The 21,479-nt window shown below is 43.3% G+C and overlaps 1 long non-coding RNA gene across 5 annotated transcripts; it reads right to left on the bottom strand.

Annotated features, from left to right (window-relative positions):
* Positions 1 to 11,427: 11,427 nt before the first annotated feature.
* On the bottom strand, positions 11,428 to 18,398 carry LOC308478032. Of its 5 annotated transcripts, none has more exons than XR_013986823.1 (4): positions 18,334 to 18,398; positions 17,438 to 17,501; positions 13,382 to 13,587; positions 11,428 to 12,146 (listed from the first exon to the last, which is right to left on the bottom strand). It is a non-coding gene; the product is annotated as an uncharacterized lncRNA (long non-coding RNA). The 5 variants fall into 5 exon arrangements; XR_013986824.1 differs by lacking the exons at positions 17,438 to 17,501; positions 18,334 to 18,398 and adding exons at positions 16,454 to 16,817; positions 17,941 to 18,327; XR_013986825.1 differs by lacking the exon at positions 18,334 to 18,398 and having other exon boundaries at positions 11,790 to 12,146; positions 17,438 to 18,315.
* Between the last annotated feature and the right edge of the window lie 3,081 nt (positions 18,399 to 21,479).

Genomic DNA, 21,479 nt, shown 5'->3' with positions numbered 1-21,479 from the left:
CAAAAACCTTGAAGTCTTTAGTGGATTTTCTTTTTAAAAAAGAAAAGTTGGGATGAATTTTTTGGAGGGACGGGGAATATGAGAAGGATGCTGGTGGCCATTATAGTCCCAGCCTCTTGTCCCTTAAGAGCCTAGCTGCTTGGCAGAGAGTGTTTTAGATGACTCACCATATGACCAGTAATACATGTGTCTTGTGGCCATGAGTTCCTGGGATGTCTTATGCCTGGAGTGCTCTTGGGAGAAAAGGGTTGTCTTTCAGGATTGCTGGGATAAGCTTTGTGCAGTACCTTAACTCCTGGCTGGCAGCAATGGGACTTGATATCAAGTGGTGCAGCCCTGTTACTTGTGGATAAATGGGGGAATTATTCCCGAAGCGGCCGCCAAAGAAGGCAATTAGAGCGGAGATCAAGCCGATAGCGCCAAAGGAAAAACAGAGCAAAAAATCCAAAACAAGGTAAAACCATGGTAAAAACCGGATCACCTGTGGGGAAGGAAAGAAAGAGGAGGGGGCTCGGCTGCAGCCGGGTTAAATAGCCGAGGCCCCGCCCCCGGCGCCAGGCAATTGGCTGGCCCGGGGGTGAAAGGTGGACTGGGATTCCCTAACTATCGCGGGGCTGGAGCCAGCCCCGCGCATGGGGGGGGGCATGAAGCCCGCAACCTCACCTCCTTTGTCGAGGACGGAAGTGGCTTTACTTGTGGATAAATGGGGAGGGGCAAAAAAATAAAATAAATGTCCCTTCATTTTGCCACCCTTCAGTGCATTTCAGGTAGGCTTTTAAGTGGTGATGTTTATCCTGGTCTGCATCTGTATTAGACCTATTTTTAACTGTTTTTACATTGGAGTGTTTCCCCCCCCCCCATGTGTCATTTTGATGCAATTATTTTTTTAAAAAACAACATGTCAAATTGGTAGCCCACAACCAAGTGCTATGAGTTGTGTTTTATGTGAGACTGACCCCACCCTTTGGGCCAGTAGATGTCAATGCCCATCTGTCTCTGCATAGCTGTATGCAACCACTTTCCAGAAAACGCAGCAGACTGCATTGCCTGCGATTCTGAACTCCTATAGCTGAGCACCTATGCTGTGAGCACTCTTCCTATTACCACCCTCGTTAGTGAGCGCACATCCTCCTGGAGATGAAAGCAGTTTGTGCTGTGTTCTCCTTTGCTCTCAGATCCCCTCTCTCTCCGTGCTGTTGTTGTTGCTTTGTCAGTGTTGTTTGTTTCCCAAATTGTGTGCTTTCCAAATCTGCCAGCATGACCCAGATATGCCCATCTCCCCGACCTGCAATGAGGCAGGGCTTTAGATGAAAACTGCCAGTGGTGCCTGGGGAGAATGGATAAAAGCCTCCTGTTGAAATGGGTTTTTGAAGATAGAGACCAGAAGATGGGCAGGGGGAGAGGCAGAGGGGAGCATCACAGCTGTTTCCTTTTATGTTCGCTAAAGCTGCTGTTATGTCATTTTTTTTAATTAAAATGTTTTCCAAGGCTGATGTGATTTATGGCTCTCTGTCCTTTGCTGAGGGATGTTGATCCGTTCAGCTTGTAGCCTGGGGTAAACCAGAGGCCGAAGCAGGAAACTGAGCTGCCAGGAGATGCGCCAAGGCTCAGGTGTGATCTCAAGATATTATCTATCCTTTTATGGCATCAATTTTTATATATATATAAGAAACGGATAAAGGAGCAGAAAGAGAAACTTATCTTCTGCCATTGGTCAGATCCTGTCCAGAAGCAACAGAAAGGGAAGAAGATAGGAACTAATAGAGGGATAGCCAATGTAGTACCCTCCAGATATTGTGACTACAACTCCCATCATCCCTGACCATTGGCCATGCTGGCTGGGACTGATGGGAGTTGGAGTCCACAACATCTGGAGGGCATCCTTTTGGCCACCCTGAACTGGGAGCTGGGAAGGTTTGTGTTCCTATTGTCTTTGGGAGCCATCTTTTCACCTTACAACTTAGAAGCGTTAAAAAGGTCAGCACCACTCGTGCAAGAAAATTAAGGGGATGAGGATCAATCCCCAATTCGCTACAAAGGAGCCCTTTTGGGCCAGTGATTCAGGGGAAGGCTCCAGCAAAATGTATTTGGGTTCAAATTTGGAGAGTTTCTAAGAAAAGGAACCCAGGCCCCTTGTGGTATTTCTGGGCGAATGAGTCAGAAGTACAAATCTGGGGGAAAGAAGAGAGTGGGGGGGATCTTAATTCAGACACATTGCACAGAAGTCCAAACTTTTACAGCCATCAAAAGCCCTTTCCTGGCAGACTGAAAATAGCCTTATCGTCACAGTACACCTTCCCACACATCCACCCTGAAGCTGGAGGGTTTTATTTTGGAACAAAAATCAGATTGTGATAAGTGGATTAAACGATAGCAGAGAGATGGAATGAGTTTCACTGCACACAAGCCTCTTGCTCAAAAAATCCTTGTTCATTATAAGAGAACGCAAATACCCTGGCAGAATCCAGACCTAATGAAAAGCTTATTTGCCAGAGTCTGAGTTTATTACTGGACTTGCTGTTCAGATCTACCTCTAAGGAGATGCAGCACAAGTCTGCTGGAGGGAGAAGCCAGGCAGAAGGAGTCTTGCAAACAACAAGTGGCTAACGTCCCAGTGGAAGTCCTGTCTGAAGTGTGGGCCCCTTCTGAATATATTTCCATTCCCTTAAACTCTTTATGTATGTTAGAATGTTTGAGTTTATGAACTTCTCACTCCATAGGACTTAATGAAACATGATCTTTATAATTTCTATAGCAGGTACTCTTGTAAAAAATGCCTCACAATTCCTAGCTCGTTTAACTCTACAACAGCCCTGTGAAATATTTTTGGATATGGGAGAACGCGTTGTCCAAGTTCTCCCAGTAAGCCTTCATTCTTCAGGCACAATACTCGTATCCATTCCAGCACACTGGTAGAAAGCTAAGATTGTTTGAGAATTCATTGTTTTAAAGAGGAGATTTCAATTTTTTCACAGACATGGTGGCAATCAACTTTTTTTTTTTTTTTTGCACTAGTACAAGAAAAGTTCCTCCTCTCCCTGCCTCTGCTTATGAATGCCCTATGTTGTCCCAAAATCTTCTCCAGAGTGTTATGGGAACCCACAAAACAGATTTAAGGGACATGCAGAGGGAGGAGTAGGGAAGAACATTTGGTTCATCAGGGAGAAATTTAACTATGTTAAGTACAGCTCATGACTTCACATCTCCATCCTTAATGTATATTAAATTACCCATATTTTTGCAGGTGGTATCCAACCTTCTCAGAGCTTATCTAATAATCGGTTTGCTTACCTATTTTAATGGGCAGATGTTAGAGGTGTGAAATCTACACTGATTGATGGGCTTCAACTCCATACAAAAAGTTGCTTCAATGCATTTTTAGGTGTTTAGAATTGCTTGTTGTGCTTGCCTATTCTGGTTCTGTCAATTTAGCCCAAATAACTAGATGGCAGTGCACATAAACAGGTTTATATGTTTTTGTAGTCAGCAAGACAAATATCACTGCAAACCTCAGCGTTCCTAAAGAAGACACTAATTTAATCCTATGGAGAATAGTTAGCTAAAGAGAGAAAGAACGGAGTGGAAAAGTTAAGAAATCAGGGGATTTGGGCAGGCGAAAACCAACATCTTGCATGATTTCTCCTGTCATTTTTTGGACAAGGGAGAAATTAGATTCAGATCACATTTAAATGTGAATTTACCTAATTTTCAATTTCCAAAACAAGATCTAAATTGAAAGACAGCCACCCTTTGAAATTCATACTTCTGTGAATTTTGCAATGCCATTCGCCAGCCAAATAATGTGTACAAACAATGCACATACTAGCAGAAATTGTGTGTGTGTGTAAACACATATCTTAGTGAAGATAACAGACAAAAATGCATTATATTAGAGAAAATGCTTTCTGCACATGTGTATGTTAGGCAAAATTGAATACGAAAAGTGTCCATTGGGAAAAATTCGTGCTAAAATGCTAATGAATTTTCATGACAACTTTTTAAGACTGGAAAAATTGGGAGAGATACTGAAATTGACATATCCATCCATCCCTAGTCATTTTCCTGCAGCTTTGCTTTGTGCAAAAGGCAAAGCTGTGTGGTGCTGGCCAGATGTATAATTCCCCACAATTTAAATTACTTTTTAAAGTAATTGAGCACATGAAATTGCTTTCACATGCTCAACCACTGGAGGGAGGGAGGGAGGGTGTGTATGTGTGTGAACATTTACACCTCAAAAGTAACTGCAAAGTCACCATATAAATGGATTTACTCATGAAAGAGGAAGGTTGCAGTTCTTGAATTAAGGAGGAGCAGAGATCTGGAGAACTTCTACACGCCTCAACCCAGCTCCCTGCAATCGTGGAAACCTTCTAATAAGAGTAGCTTAAGAAAAGTGTCATGAAAGTTACTTCCAATGTGAGCACTGACAGGAGGATATGACAACACCCTGTGATAATGATTCTCCCTATGATGGCCACCCATGAACCTGGAAAATATGAATGTTCCAGTAGGGATGAGGAATTAATTCCAATTCAGTTCACATTTAAAAGCAAACCTACCTAATTTACACTTTTCACATAAATGCAAACTGAAATGCAGGTATGAAATTTACACTTCCCTAAATTTTCCATTGCAGTTTTCTAGCCCAGATAAAGTGTGCATTAAAAAATGCTTATATTTGTGAAAATAACACAAACAATGCATTCTATTAGGGAAAAATACCCCTGCAAAAATATGCATATTAGGCCAAATTGCACACACAAAATGTGTATATTAAAAATTCACACTAAAATGCTGAAGACTTTTTCAACAACAATAACAACACATATAAACTGATGTGGAAAAGTGCAAGGAAGCAGCAAGGAACAATTGATCCTTTCTCTTCCCTAGCAAGATGAGGTAAGCAAGACTTTCCAGAACAGAACACATCTCCCATTATCTCCCTCACCACTGGTATTTTATCCAGAGCTGCCAGAGCAACCCTGCTGCAGCTCTGATCTGATTGTCCTCATGTCAGATTCGGAGAGATGTGCAACCGGAATGAAAATCCTTGGCCTTTTTCACCAACCAGCCTGGAGCTGATGTCAACACACAGACAGAAAAGATGTGTCAAGATTTTTTTTAAAGCAGACACAAACAGCCCATGAAGCAGAACTGCACATTTATTTCCCTTTCCTGGGAAATAATTGCTTATTCTACACTAAGAGTTTACATTTTTATTTTTTTTACCTTAAAGTTAAGAATTCATGATTGGCTGTGAATTTATTTTCATGTTTAAAGAAGCCAGAGAGCTGGCTGGTGTGGGGTTCTTTGTGGGATTTGGTAAAGAGTCCATGGCCACACTCTGGTGCACAGTTATTCAAACAAAGGGACACAGCATAGAATTGGTCTGCAAGAGCCGGTGAAATCAATGAGGCTTAAATTTGTACTGTATTGTAGCCATTTAAAAAATACGTATTGAAGTTAAAAAACAACAATTCGGCTCCCTTCTTTGGCATCCTTTAGCTCCATGGAGCCAATATATTAACTTACGTGTGGGCAATCGACAGCTTGCATGAAGTCTCCACAGCCCTCGCTGTGTGGGTTAAACCACAGAGCCTAGAACTTGCCAATCAGAAGGTTGGCAGTTAGAATCCCCACAACGGGGTGAGCTCCCATTGCTCGGTCCCTGCTCCTGCCAACCTAGCAGTTCAAAAGCACGTCAAAGTGCAAGTAGATAAATAAGTACCGCTCTGGTGGGGAAGGTAAATGGCATTTCCGTGCGCTCCTCTGGTTTGACAGAAGCGGCTTAGTCATGCTGGCCACATGACCCGGAAGCTATACGCCAGCTCCCTCGGCCAATAAAGCGAGATGAGCGCCGCAATCCTAGAGTCAGTCACGACTGGACCTAATGGTCAGGGGTCCCTTTACCTTTAGCTTCATGGAGCCAATATATTAACTTACATGTGGGCAATCGACAGCTTGCATGAGGTCTCCAGAATGATGCTAGGCCTGGGACATTTTGAAGGATTCAAAATGGTGGCCAGGATGTCAATGAAGTTGCTGTTATTTCCACTTGCAGTGGCATCAACTAAACATAAGTTGGGAGGGGGGGCTGTACTACTGCTAAAATTGAATTCCACTTTCAAAAAAATTGTTGGAGGATTCCCAGAGAAATTGGTAGGTGCTGGAATAAGCAACATCCTTTAATTAATACCCACTGTACTGAGAGGAAAAGTCACCTAGAGGGTTACAAAGGAAAAGAAAGCCAAATCTGTTTGCCCTCCTAGGCAGGCAGTTTTGTGGATGGGCTTTGAGACACTCTAGTGAACCAGCGAATGGCAGGCCAGATTGCCTGCCTGCCACATATTGGCCTATGGCAGCAGGAGGTCTTGGGCATTCCCAGTGCTTTTTTCTGGGGGGACGCAGGGGTATGCATACCCCTAAACATTTTGTGAATCTAGTGGGAGAAGTAACTAAAATTTTTATTTTTATAAAAATTATTTTTTAAAAAAAATATATTTTTTTTAGTTTCTTCTCTACCACGGTGAATCGTCAATTTTGTTGAATAGCGTCAGTGAATCGTCAGTTCCATTGCTACCCCCGATGGCAGCTTCATTTCCTTGTACTTTGTACTTTGTCCATTTACAGTGGTGCCTCGGGTTAAGTACTTAATTCGTTCTGGAGGTCTGTTCTTAACCTGAAACTGTTCTTAACCTGAAGCACCACTTTAGCTAATGGGGCCTCCTGCTGCCGCCGCGCCGCTGGAGCACGATTTCTGTTCTCATTCTGAAGCAAAGTTCTTAACCTGAGGTAATATTTCTGGGTTAGCGGAGTCTGTAACCTGAAGCGTATGTAACCTGAGGTACCACTGTACTGTATTTATCGTTCCCGTTTGAACTATAAAATGGTGGTTTTCTTGAGTCAAAATGAGAGTACGCCTAAACATTTTTTTAGTAGAAAAAAAAGCACTGGGCGTTCCCCTAGGCACAGGATCAACTGACCAATGGGTACACTTGACCCCATGCCCAGGGACAGGATAAATTGCAGTCTGCCAGGCCAATTTCTCTTTCACTTTCCCCCTTTGCTTTTTGTTGTAACCAGTAATGTTGGGTGATGCTAAGTAAAATACACAGTTTAAAGTTTACAGTTGTGTCTCTCTTCAGCGTGGTGAAGATAAACCTACTCTGCAATAGTAGAATGGTCCCTCCTGTTTTTCTACCCACAAGTAGGGATGGAGAACAATTTCAAGAGACCCTTTCTGTGCTGCTCCAGTTTGGACCCCTGCTGGTGTCCGCAGGCTAGCTTCTTCACCCTTCTTTCCTGTGCTGTGGAAAGGGGTTCTATGAATTTAACACATGAAGAGATCTCTGAGATAACTTCCTCATAAATACTGGATCCACAACTGATATTTTTTGTGTGGTAATAGAATGTGAATAGGATTCATTAGCGGCTGAGACACAATTTATTAGTCCCATGTCATCTCTCCTACGCAGGGCCAGTGAATTCCTTTTTATACATAATCCATTTTATAAGGGAGGCTTTTAAATATAAAAATGATTATTTTCAGTGTGTTATTTTTCTTTCATCTCCTAATTAGGCCCCAGAAGGTTCAAGATAAGTTTAAAGGATTTTTTAACTTCAGCTAATTTTCAGACTAGACTGAATGTTACTCCTTGCTTTTAAATGATCCATAACCAATGGAGATGCCAGTCAGTGAGTCCGCCCCCCTCCAACTTCTTATTTATCTCTCTGTCACCTTTGTTTTCCTCAGAGCTGGAGTTTACAAATCTCCAGTTACGGCAGCATTCCTCCTTCTACAAATCCATGAATTGCTGTGGAACTAGGCTGAGACAAGTGATATCACTCTGCACAAAGGCAGGTTTGTGGAGTTAGGGGTAGATATTTAATTGTTTTATGAACTAAATTGTGTTTATTGGTGTATTTTGGGTTGTTTATCCTTGGTTTTAATGCTTACTTTTGTAAATTTCACTTTTTGGGGGGACGACAACAATTAATATATAAAATAAATAATAATGTAACCTAAAAACCCTGCTCTAAAACAATTCACCAAAGTCTAATTTACAGAGAACAGTTTTGCCTTTTGCTTTTTCTCCCATGACTTTTTCTCCCGGGACTGTGTATATTGCCTTTCCCCTCCTCCTTTTTATCTCCATAACATTGCTGTGAGGTCCGCTAGGCTGCCAGCTGATAGCTCAGGCACCAAAGTTGTGAAACTTCACATACCTTATGTTTCGGTGTACAAGACGACTTTTTATCCCTGGAAAATCACCCCAAAAGTCGGGGGTCGTCTTATACGCCAGGTACACACGTTGGGAAGGAGGAGAGTTCTGGAATTAACGGTCTTTCGCCATCACCCTGTCGACTTAATGGTTTTATGCAGCAGAGTTCTTTAGAGGGCAGTATTAAGTAGCGGGTGGACATAGCAGACGACACAGAGATTTCTCTAAGTAGTTCTTTATAAGTAAGCTGGAACTGAACTGAACTGAACTGAACAGCTCAGCCAGCCTGCTTTTATAGGCAGTCGGCTGTCAACATTGTACCAACAACAGCCCAGGGTTTCCCGCCTAAATTAACTGATGTGGACCTGAGTGAAAACTATATACATAATACCCCGGTGGCCAGGGTGTGAACTTCAATACATAACAGGCCAGTGTGTAATTTCATGTACAGTGGTACCTCGGGTTACAGGCGCTTCAGGTTACAGACGCTTCAGTTACAGACTCCGCTAACCCAGAAATAGTACCTCGGGTTAAGAACCTTGCTTCAGGGTGAGAACAGAAATCCCATGGCGGTGGTGTGGCAGCAGCGGGAGGCCCCATTAGCTAAAGTGGTACCTTAGGTTAAGAATAGTTTCAGGTTAAGAACAAACCTCCAGAATGAATTAAGTACTTAACCCGAGGTACCACTGTACTTCAAAATGTGGTCAGCCAGCCCTGATGCATTTGGGGGGCTCCCCTGTCCATTCTGCTAAGTGGGGGCTTTGACATCATCCTCACAGGCCAGCCCTGATGGTACTCAAACAGCTGCATTCCTAGGTTAAAATATAAGCACTCTCTGTCCCTTAGCCATAGGGCCAGATTCAACTAACATGGTGTGGAACTCAGTGCAGGGACTCCTGCTAGTACAACAGGGCTTTCCCCTCCTCCCTCTGCATGTCCCCATACCACCCTCAAATCCACTCTGGAGGTTCAGGAGAACCCCCAGAAGAGGATGCAGGAGGGGAGATAGTTTTCATCTGGCAAACAAGAATGCATGCACTGATAGAACAATCATATTAGTGTGATACTGAATTGCATCCCTATACTCGGGTCGCATTGCTCTGTTGAGAATTTAGGGGGGCCAGATCAACATGTCAGGCATCAGGGATCTTTAGGAAGTTTGACGTCTGAAACAAAGAGCCTCCGCCATACCCTACAAAAACTATAATGTTCCTAAGCAAGCAGCAGTTCTTTAAAAGAAGGCAAATCCCCCTTAAAAACAAAGGACATCTGGCAACCCCCATCAATGCAATACAAAAGTTACAGCTGCAGTCGTGGCATAAAATAAATTGGAAAGCATTCTAAAATGTGGGCTTTTATTGAATTAAATATTAACATAAATAACAAAATGACTACAGAATTGGATGTGGTATTGATTTAAATATTTAATCTGGTAAAGGAAACTATGCAAGGGAGGGAGGGGGTTGCTTGTGGTTCTTCTTGCTCTGCTCTGTTTGCTGCATATGATTAGGAGCTTCGTGGAAATTAAAAGTAGAAGATCAGAGGGTTCTGATGAAGAATCACCCGCATCCTGGTTGGTGTGGGGTAGACTTCCACAGCATGGTGCCCTCCAGATGTTTTGGACTACAACTTCCCCCGGCCCCAGCCATCATGGCCAAAGCTCAGGGATGATGATGGGAGCTGTAGTCCAGCAACATCTGGAAGATACAAAACTGGGGAAGGCTAGTGAGGTGGGGCAATTTTTTTTTATCTCCTGCCCTCCTACATGACATTGTGAAAATCTGGGCCTACCTGGTCCATGTTGGTTTCTATTTCCCTCACTGAGCAGCAGATGCATGTCACAAGACAATGTTTACATTCCACAGTCCGAGTTACTGTTGGGTTCCCACAGGAATGGGAGACTGGATGTGACAAACACTGGTTTCCTGTTTCTTTGTTCTGTCGTTTCTTTGTTGAGAGAGTTGCTCTCTGCTCTCACAGAGGCAAGATGTACGTTCTCGGTATTCTCGGTATAGTTTGGAAATAAAATTAGCAATGTGGCACTATACCTGCTTCATCCTTTCGTCTGCGGACTACACTCTGCTGGGCTCAGGATAAGACGAGCCGTACCAGCTCCAGATGGGCCGGAGCTGGACAAACTAACAGTCCATACCCTATCAGAAATTTAGTAGATAAAGTAAATGTATGGATTTGTAAATTTTATTTGAAGAGCTTTGTATCCCACCATTAAAATAACCTGAGAGCAGTTTACAAGATGTCAAGTCAAGAAGTCCTTCCCCATTTTTTATTCCATTAGGGTGAGTAAAAATAATTGTTGCATGTAGAAGCTGCAATATTTGTACTGGATCAATGAATGTATCTATATTCAATTAAGGGGCAGGACCTCTTTTAATTTAGCAGATAGGGTCAAGGGCTTTCTGTTTTCACTCAAGCTCCAAAATGCTGGGAAATTTAAGCAGTTAAGGACCATGCCATTAACAGACATGCTATTTATGCAATATTGATATGCCATAGTATCCTGGCCTGTGGTTAGTTCTAGATTCATCTCCACCTTGGAGCTGGATTACTGTCTGTTGCAGAGGAATGGACCTAAGCCTCTGTTCACTGAAATACACATGCGGATTCTAAACAATTGAAGTTACCATTCCACATTACAAGTACCTAACTGGCAACCAATACCATCCCTTTAGGATCATAGAGTTTGAAAGGACTTTGAAGCTCATCTAGTTCAATTCCCCTCACAGAGCTACAATTTCCAGAGTGGTTTAACATTTGATCCTTCTTCCCAGGGACTGTTGGGAATTGTAGCTCTGTGAAGGGACTCCTAACCATTCTAAGCACCATTAACAAACTACAGGCCCCAGTTCCTTTGCAGGAAGCCATGACCGTTTAAAGTGGCGTGATACTGCTTTAAATGTATAGTGCAGATGGGTCTAAATATCTGCCAGCTGTGCCACACTGAAACTTGTGTAGGCAGGTTTGTTTTTGTAGTACAGTAGAAATAAGATGTGTGCACAATGCATATCCCATAGGCTACAGGAAAGGATCAGAAGTTATATGACAGGCAGTTTCTGAATGCTAAGCCCATCACTTTGGTGGACAATGATGGACACACCAAATTAATGCTTAAAAGGAAAATGGGATAAGTCACCCCACCCCAATCTGCTTCAAATGTGCAAAGTCTTAGCATCTATATCAGATGAAATAAAATCTAGTTTTGTTTATTATCATCATTATCATTATTATTTACACACACATTGCCAACATCTACCAGCTGGGAGATGAAAACGGTAATATATGCGTATTTGATTACTGATAGATTTTAACAAGGATTGAATTGCAATGTTTGGATTTTCACTGAAGCACAGAGAGAGAAATGAAACAGAAAGAGGGACCTATTTAGCATATGTGGGTTCATGTGATGTGGTTTCAAGGGGAAATCTTGCAAGAGCAAAAGGGGGCTAATGATACTCTGCATTGTACTATGTGGTTTCTGCACATGCAATTTGAATTTGAAAAGTATTCAAGAGAATAACATGTTCTTAAACAAGAGAAAGTAAACATTGCTGAAGTTCAAGAGATGCTGCTTTGTTGAGAAACTGAGCAAAGAAAATAAAGAATGGACAATCAAGGGGAGCAACTGGAGCATAACCACATCTTTAACAAACACAGCTAAATCATCATTGATGCAATAGCTGTTGAGGCATCTGATGTACCATTCCGTCCATTTTGTGGAATCAGTTTCAGCTATTGATGCTTGAAGATGCAGGCAATTTTCTTGCAGTTGTGTGGTCTACGACGTGGTCTCTTGACCCATGCTCACTGGTTTGTGCAAGCCATGGAGGGTTGACTAGGTAGAACCAGGATGCGGTGAATGCTTCATTGCATGATAGGATGGTCCCCAAGAAGGTGGTGGTGCAGCCACTGGGGGGGGGGGAGGAAGGCAGTGAAATGAACCCAGAGGTTTATGCCAACTACCACCCAGTCAACAATGCACCTTTCTTTGGCAAGATGATTGACAGAATGGTGGTGGTTTAGCTGTCTCCCCCTTTTGAATATCAGGCTGTAAAGTACATGGATAGGCTCCTCCATGTAACCAGAAGCTACACTGATTGCTAAGGGCTTATGATCATGTGGTAGAGCAGGCACAGGCAAACTCAGCCCTCCAGATGTTTTGGGACTACAACTCATCCCATCATCCCTAGCTAACGGGACCAGTGGTCAGGGATGATGGGAGTTGTAGTCCCAAAACATCTGGAGGGCCGAGCTTGCCTATGACTGTGGTAAAGGATACTAAGCATGTTCAGCTGCATAGTGGCTGGTGCCTATTAGATTGAGTAGTGAAGAAGGCAGGGAGACCAACAGTAGGTGAAGCCAGAACTAGTGTCAGGCTGAGCAAACTGGTGCTTTCTCTGTAGTCTTTTTGGTGCCAAATAAATTCACCCAGTCCTTTTAGCAGTTTTAAATCTGGGCTATAAACTACTTTATGCTGCCTCCTTCAAGAATTTCCTTGAACTTTTATGGCTGATTGTTGGCTTCCTGTTCTTATTATTATTTATCGTCTTGCTTAATATTTTGTTGTGAATTGCCCAGGGAATGTTCTTTAATGGATGGCAATATAAATCTTAATAATAATAACAACAACGGCTTAGCCCCCGCGCCAAATTGCCGGTCTGCTCTCAAGTGGAGAAATGGGCCTATTCTGAACAGGCTGCCTCCAAAGTAAGTTCTTCTTGAGGGAATAACCTTCTCTCTCTCTCTCCATCTTCTCTCAGAAATGCTTCTCTCTCTGCGCTTTCTGATGCCCCCGTGTCAATCTCCATCTGTGTCACGGCCTCTTTTGGAGTGGGTGGCAGAGAACGTAGAATATTAGGGAATATATTGAGTTTGAAAAGTTGCCCTGTGTGGGGACACGCTAGCAAGAGAGAGAAATCAGAAGGGGAGGGAGAGGGAGATGGCGAGGCTGAGCACTGCTAAGGCTGATGAAGAGAGACAAGGAGCAGTCAAGAGTGACGAAGAGTGACCAAGGAAAACCAAGGCAGCAGCCGAGGAGTGCAGGGGACTTATTGAGATTCGGAGGCACCGGAGCGGAGCAGCCGACTGTGGCTGCTGGCAGATGCTGAGCAGTAAGCGGGATTTACAGACTTCTGTCTACTTACCAACAAGTTATTTCCAGGCATTGCTTCTCGGCTGGGATGGAGTTTTCAATCACGATGCATGAGGTGGGTCTAATTCCAGGGACTCCTCGCTGAGTATGACCTTAGGGCAGGAGGATTGTTGAGTGCCTCACCTCAGCAGGCTGCTGCTTGAAAGGCTCCAGACTCAGATGTTACTTCCCCTGAATTGCTCATGGCATCCTAATATACTGAGAGCGGGACAGCATGACTCAGAGACGGAGCAGATTTATATTTAAAAAGCATAGGCAACAGTATTGGTCCATAAGGGGTTGGGGTTGGGGGTGGGAAAATTCTCCAAAATCTATAGTTAGGCAAGGCCTAAGGCCAACCCAAAGGTCACAAAAAGAGAATAAGCTTTCATGTTCCCCAGAATTCTTCACTAGGCAAGATGTTGCACAGAGCAAGCAGGGCAGATGGGGAGGATAACTTTTTTTAAAAATGTACCAAAATTTTGCCTGATATTGTAACCATAGGAGTCACTTGTAAACTCAGTGCCAAGATGGAGGTTACAGGCTGAATAAGTCTCTGCTGGATGATATAGATATCAGGTTGCACACCTAGGATTGTGGGGCTGAAGTTGCATACATGCCACACATTGAAAGCACATTCAAAACACACAAAGAATCGTGGAAGCTGAAGTTTGCCGCTGAACTACAGTTTCCAGTACCCTTAAGAAACTACAGTTCCCAGGCTTCTTTTAGGTGTGTGTTAAATGTACTTTAAAGGTATGGTGCATAGCCAAAGCAGCAACGACTGCTCCCCATTATTTAAAATAAATGCCTGACTGTGGCTCTTCCCCAGGTCCAATGCTTTGTGTGAAACACACAGGCTCCTGATCAAGCAGAAATTTATAAAATGTTCAAATTGTTTCTCAAAGACTATTGATGAAAAAAAAGAAGAGGAAGATCATAGAACAGAAGAAGAAGAAGAAGAAGAAGAAGAAGAAGAAGAAGAAGAAGAAGAAGAAGAAGAAGAAAGGGAGTTTGGATTTGATATCCCGCTTTATCACTACCCTAATGAGTCTCAAAGTGGCTAACATTCTCCTTTCCCTTCCTCCTCCACAACAAACACTCTGTGAGGTGAGTGAGGCTGAGAGACTTCAAAGAAGTGTGACTAGCCCAAGGTCACCCAGCAGCTGCATGTGGAGGAGCGGAGACGCGAACCCGGTTCACCAGATTATGAGTCTACCGCTCTTAACCACTACACCACACTGGCTCTAGAATTGGAAGGGACCCTAAGGGTCATCTAGTCCAACCCTCTGCAATGCAGGAATCTCAGCTAAGGATATATCAAGAACTCTGGCCAAAAGTTTCAATATAAGGAATAATTCCTACTCAAGAGTTGAAATGAAAAACGTGTGTATTCTGCTAAGAATAACAGTTTGAAGCTAGTAGTAGATTTAAACACAACGTATAAGTATGATAGTTTTAAAGTGATGGTAAGTTTGGATACAACGTTTAAGTGCAGAAATAATGTCGTTTCAAATATACAATGATATAGTACAAAGGTACATGAAATACCAGTGCACAACAATTGTTTTATACAAGTCTCAATAGCAGTCAAAAAGAGTCCACATTATATAAAATTAGAATAAAGAATAAAGAATGAAGGATCAAATGGGGCCAAAAAGGAGTATCCGGAGTGTGAATCAGATGTACGGTTCAGTGGCGGTAACCAGGACAGGGCCCTGTTTCGGAGTACACGCCTTCTTCAGCCGGTAATATCAAAAAATATGTCAAGATAGATCAAGGTGCTTCAATCCATAGATAATAAATATAATAAATTATATACATTCTAAAGTATGTTAACACATATTATGATATTTGGTTCCATACCTCGGTTTTTTGACGACTATAAATCTGTTGGAAGTCTGTATCATTTAGTTCTTTTATGTTTCTATTTCGACATGCGTCTAGAAATAAGGATTTCCAAGAGTTATTATTTCCAGTCAAATTATTTGTGAAAAACGGACATCAGTTCAGTGTTTTCTCACCTTAGATAATTGCATCCAAGTTTTCTTACGTTTCTCTGTGCGTTTTCTATTAGGGAGTGAAATCATTGTCTTATATGTGTCTCTCAGCTAAAGCATCCATTAGTTAGCCATTAGTTAGCCCAGTGTCAAGGACAGCCAACAGTAATGCCTTTCATTGACCTCCAGCCATTGATCCCCAGTCAGTCCTGAGACCCCTACTGGTCAGCAACCTGCCTGAAGTTCCTGTGTGATTCCTTCTGTGCCCATCCACTGGCACAACTGTCTTTGAATGAGTCAGTCTGTGAGTTGTTGAAGCTAAGATGGTCGTTAGATGCCTGCCTGTCTGCGTGGCCTATAGAAAAACCTTTTAATCCAGCTCAGTTTCTGTTCACTGAGACTTCCTTCCTAATACTTCCAGGCTTAGAACAAACAAGACAGAAAAGCCATTTACCCAATTAGCAATTGTGTGAATGACTTTGAAAAAGCAAATTGTAAGCAAAAGGGATTTGGTTTAAGCACCTTTGACCCCTGCTGCAGTCCAGATCTGGATCAGGCCACTTGTGTCTGCTATCTCCATTGTGTGGGGGTGGGGGTGGTTCGCATTCCCTCCCATGTCTGCAATTTACTTGTAAAAAGTCATTCAGTCTATTAGCAAGTTAGAAAATACTGTCACATCTCACCTGGCCCTTAATTCCTCCCTTGTCAGCCCCCAGCCCCCCAGACTCACTTGTCCTGACTCTGCAACACTAGTAGTCCTATTGGCTTACCTGACTGGCTACTAGATCCTATGCTGAAGAGTGACATATGCATCCCATAATACTGCTGCTACAAAATAACCATAACAGCAGCCAGTGTAGTATTGGGGAGTGGGGTAGAGTGTTGGACTAGGACCTGAAAGACCAAGGCTGAAATCCGCTATCAGCACACAAATCCCCTTACCCCATTCCCCCATGATGGAAAGATTTCTGTTTTAAATTATAGAATTTTTCACCTATACGTATGAATTAACATATGCAAATTTTATGCAAATCACTCTCCTTTCTTTGTCCTCTCTTTCGGTGATGCATAAGTGGCCACCCTACCTTTGAGAAGAGCTTTGTTGCATGCCATTAGCAAAGGTCCTGGCCATGATCAGATGCCTGTTAGCTACCTGTCCAAGGCTACTTAGCTACATTATTATTTGGCAATGATGACACAGATGCTCCTGCATGAATCCCAGATGGGCTCTAAGGGAAAGTGAGTGCTGCCCTGCAGGGCATGAGTTTGGCAGTGTGCGAGGAAACCATTCCGTGCTGGCACGTCCCATTTAAGCTCTTAAGCTTCTGTTTGATTTTTTGTTGTTGTAGAACATGGAACTGATTAAAATAAAATAAAAATCTCCTTAAGCCTGAGTGTAGATCCTGATGAATATTTCAGCTTTGGGTTGCTCTTCTGCTCTCTCTGAATCTGGAAAGAAGAAAAAAAATAGCAGATCACAGTCTACATAAATAAATAGGAACCGAAGAGCTCCAACCTGAGCAAAGAGTGCTGTGTGTGTGTGTGTGTGTGTGTGTGTGTGTGTGTGTGATCATGCTGTGGATGCACACTCACTATTTTGAGCACACAGACCAACTTGATGCCCTCCAGATGTTTTGGCTCCTCCACCCCCTGTGGGCCAACTTTGTCAGGCCGAGCTGTCAATCATATGATGTCATAATGTTGTGCCCTTCTTCATATACCTCCTCCTAGAGAGGTCCAGAGGGTGGCAACATGAGAACGGGCCTTTTCTGCGGTGGCTCTCCATTTATAAAATGCTCCTCCTAGGGAGGTTCACCTGGCGCCTTCATTATACATCTTTAGGCACCAGGCAAAAACACTCCTCTTTAACCGGGCCTTTGGCTGATTGACATCCAGTGCCCTTTTAAATGTGTTTGGGTAGGTGTAATTAAAACATACAATCAGGAGGGGGAGCAGGAAGAAGCCATTGGCTGGATCTACATGGAGCTTTTTAACGTTATTAGAACGATATTGGATACCTTGTTCTGAAACGTCACAGGGCATACTGGTAAAATAAAAATGTTCCTTACCTTGTTTCCTCCATAACAACACACTTTCTCATACTGCCAGTTCCTGGTTGCTCTGCAGCACCCTCTAGTGTCACATTTTGATAACGGATTATTAATGTTACAAGCAAAATGTAATGTGTCCAAATCCAGTATGATAACCATTCCTTATCCCTTCCTTAACATTATAAACCATGAGTATAGATCTGACCGTTGTGTCTTCTCCATTCCTCCCGACCCACAACAAGGTGTGTGTGTGTTCTTAATCCTGTTGAGTACTCCTTCCCAAGCAGCTTCCCTGTGTGGAAGGCATGCTTGCAAATGAGCAAGGAGACATGGATTTTGGAGAGTGCTGTTTCAGGGGCAGGGAGGAGAGTTAGGTGGGGAAAAGGAGAGCTCAGGCAGAAAAGGAGCACCCCACATCCAAAGGCATCTGTGGCATTTGCCCGTTCGTTTGAAAATGTCTGTACAGGGGGAGAGAAAGAGTTAATAGGTAGACCAATAGAAAAGGCAGAGGCAGAGCCTACCTGTTTATAAAAGGGCTTAGCCCGAGGTTTGGGTTGGTTGGTTTTAGTTAGTTGGTTGGGAAAAGGCAGTTAGGAAAGCAGTTGGCAGACAGATGGAATTAGAGAGATAGTTAGTGCAGTTGGTTCTTGTGTGAGAGGAGGTAGAAGAGTTAGAGACAGGATAAAAATAACTAAGTGATTTACCGGGGAGGACCTGGTTGGTGGCAGCAGATTAGTGGTGTACGGGTCAATAGTCCGTGAGACGACCGGGGGCTCCATATGAATGCCACAGCCTTCACTACCAGCACTCCTGCCTTCTTCTGAGAGATGCAACAGGCTCAGTTGCTCCCTCCTACACTCCCAGGCCTTTTCATTCATGGCGTCTCTTTTCCCCCACCTGCTCCTCCTACCTACCCAACTCTGCCCTCCAGCCCTAGATTGTTCTGGGTGGCCCATTCCAAACTGTGAAAATCTAGGGCTGTCACCACCTTACTCAACTGAAACCAAGAACCTCCCACAGAAAAGAATTCTGATTCAGTTCAGGGTTTGGTTGAATCAAATACATAGCCCTAGTATGGGGCCCCTATAAGCTTGGCTGAGAAGGAAATGTGGCCCTCAGGCTGAAAAGGATTCCCTGCCTCTGATATAGGGAAATGGGCTGCCCAATCCCTGTACATCACAGGCTCGATCCTTATTTAAGGGGGGGGGGAGTATTGTCTAGTTTGGCCCAGAACCATGCTTCTATGGTCACTCGCAGGGAGGGCACAGATCAAGGCTGAGATTTCCTTTCTTTTCTAAAATGACTTTCAGCCAGTAAGAAAAGCACAAGCTATAACGTTTTGTCATGATGACATACCTGTGAATATCTATACATCTAACATGATCAGCGTGGGGTAGTTTGGTCTTGACCCTTTTGCTAAATGTCCCTGCACCTCATCTTGCATCTGGGGGACATTTCTCTCTACCACAGCCTTGAATCAAATAGACCACAAAGTGATTTCCCAAAGCATTAAAAATAAAAAAATAAAAATCAGAGCGCTAAAAAACATGCTGTGCACCCACTGGATGCATCTACATGCACAGTACGCCTCCTCCTAAGCTGGAGGATTTCAGCAACAATCTAAATCTAAAAATAACTGTATACAATAATAATTACACTTTAGGGACATTGCTGGAAGAGGCGGGGTGGGTCTTTTGTTTCCCATTGGCTGGTGTTTAAACATATGGATTTCACATGGCAAACACACCAACAGCCACTAGGGGGCACCCACTTACCTCAAACTTTTCTTTTTTAAGAAAACGGAAAAATATCTGTAATATTATAAGTGCTGACTGGAGCATACAAAGTGAAGGGAGATGCCAGAATGCCTTTCCTGCTCCCTCTCCAAACAGCGAACACTCACCCTCCTGCCTGCATTATCTAGCCTGTATATACGTAGACACACACCTCTAGCCAGAACGCAAGTTCCCGAATTATTTATGCTGCAAGCGTCCTTTCACAAATATACCGATTGCATAGATATTCGCTTAGCAGTAGGAAGACTGGAGATTAGCTTGAAAATACTCCACTGGTTGCAGTATGTCTGCACATATGCATGCTAGTTGACTTTAAAATGGAGCAAACCCCATTTAGCAGCAAAGGTAGCTATGGAAACATAACCAAAATTGTTCCAGCACCTTTCGTGCCGAGCCAATTTTTGCAGCCAGAGAACACTGTCGAGGGAGGAGAGAATATTGTTTCTTATAAATAATACAATGCAAGGTGTACTGCAAACAGAATCGATATATTAGCAGCTAGAAGTGGAGATGCTTCAGGCTAACGTTCTTAATAGACAAAATTCTGATTCCTGAAGAATTAATTGTGCTGAAAGACTGCCTTTTCCTGGTTTTGTGTTGGTGTCCAGGCAGAAATTTCTCCAAATTTCTCCAATGTCTCTCTGCATGTGTGTGTGTGTGTGTGTGCGTGCGTGATGAAAAATGGCACACAGGTACTCACCTCTTAATAAAAGTGTCTTGCATGCCAACACAAAATGTCTTCCATGGGCAGCATAGAGGGCATAGAGCACCATCACAAAAAAGCACTGCATATTTACTTCCTTCTAGGGGAGAGGTTTAAAGGCAGGTGTGTGCCATAAAAAAACCCCACCCTTGTAGACTTCAGCAGATTCCCCAAGCGTCCCTATTTTCCAGGGATACTCCCTGATTTACAGAAGCCACCCCAATTTCTGATTTGATCCCAGAATGTCCCGCTTTTCCTTTGTTGTTTAGTCATTTAGTCATGTCTGATTCCTCGTGACCCCATGGACCAGAGCAAGCCAGGCACTCCTGTCTTCCACTGCCTCCCGCAGCTTGGTCAAACTCATATTCATAGTTTCGAGAACACTGTCCAACCATCTCGTCCTCTGTCGTCCCCTTCTCCTTGTGCCCTCAATCTTTCCCAACATCAGGGTCTTTTCCAGGGAGTCTTCTCTTCTCATGAGGTGGCCAAAGTATTGGAGTCTCAGCTTCAGGATCTGTCCTTCCAGTGAGCACTCAGGGCTAATTTCCTTAAGAATGGATAGGTTTGATCTTCTTGCAGTCCATGGGACTCTCAAGAGTCTCCTCCAGCACCATAATTCCTTAGGACATCCCTATTTTCACCAGGGAAATATTGAAGGGTATGGTAGGGCATCCCTATTTTTTTCAGTGGAGAAATATTGGAGGGTGTGCTTCAGTCTTGGTACTTCAAATATTTTGGGCCTAATGGCACATTCAGCCGGACAGAACAGGAAATGAGTTTTATCCAAGGATCAGGTCAACCTGCATCTTGGACTATATTGCAAGGGAGAAGCTTATAGACAGACTCATCCCTCTCACTTCCATCCTGGAGCACTGCAGGGAGAAAAGCGCCTTCCACAATGGTGGATATGTCCTTCATTGTTGTGCATTGTTGTTGAAAATCAATAGATCTCCTCCCACCTAATGTTTTATTGAAAGTGAATGGGGCAGTCATGTGACACAACATAATTTTCTGCCCTGTCACTCGAGTGCAATAATAATAATAATAATAATAATAATAATAATAATAATAATAATTTATTATTTGTACCCCACCCATCTGGCTGGGTTTCCCCAGCCACTCTGGGCGGCTTCCAACAAAGACCAAAAATACACTAAAATGTCACACATTAAAAACTTCCCTGAACAGGGTTGCCTTCAGATATCTTCTGAATGTCAGGTAGTTGTTTATCTCTTTGACATCTGATGGGAGGGCGTTCCACAGGGTGGGTGCCACTACCAAGAAGGCCCCGTAACCTCACTTCTCACAATGAGGGAACTGCCAGAAGGCCTTCGCCGCTGGACCTCGGCGGCCAGGCAGAAAGATGGGGATGGAGACGCTCCTTCAGGTATAATCTTCCATACCAGATGAAACAGTATTTCAAGGGTTATCTGGGATGGTGTCCACTTTCCATATGTCTTATAGCAAACATACAGGATAACACATGGTGTTCAGTGTGGTCTATCTTTCTCTCCCTCCAAAAAAAATATTAAGGCCAAGGCTCTACTGCATTGTAAATTAA

The sequence above is a fragment of the Podarcis pityusensis genome, assembly GCF_964106645.2.
Source record: "Podarcis pityusensis genome assembly, chromosome: 5".
Taxonomy (NCBI): Eukaryota; Metazoa; Chordata; class Lepidosauria; order Squamata; family Lacertidae; genus Podarcis; species Podarcis pityusensis.
The sequence above is the reverse complement of the archived record's forward strand: the minus strand, read 5'-3'. Positions and strand labels throughout refer to the sequence as shown.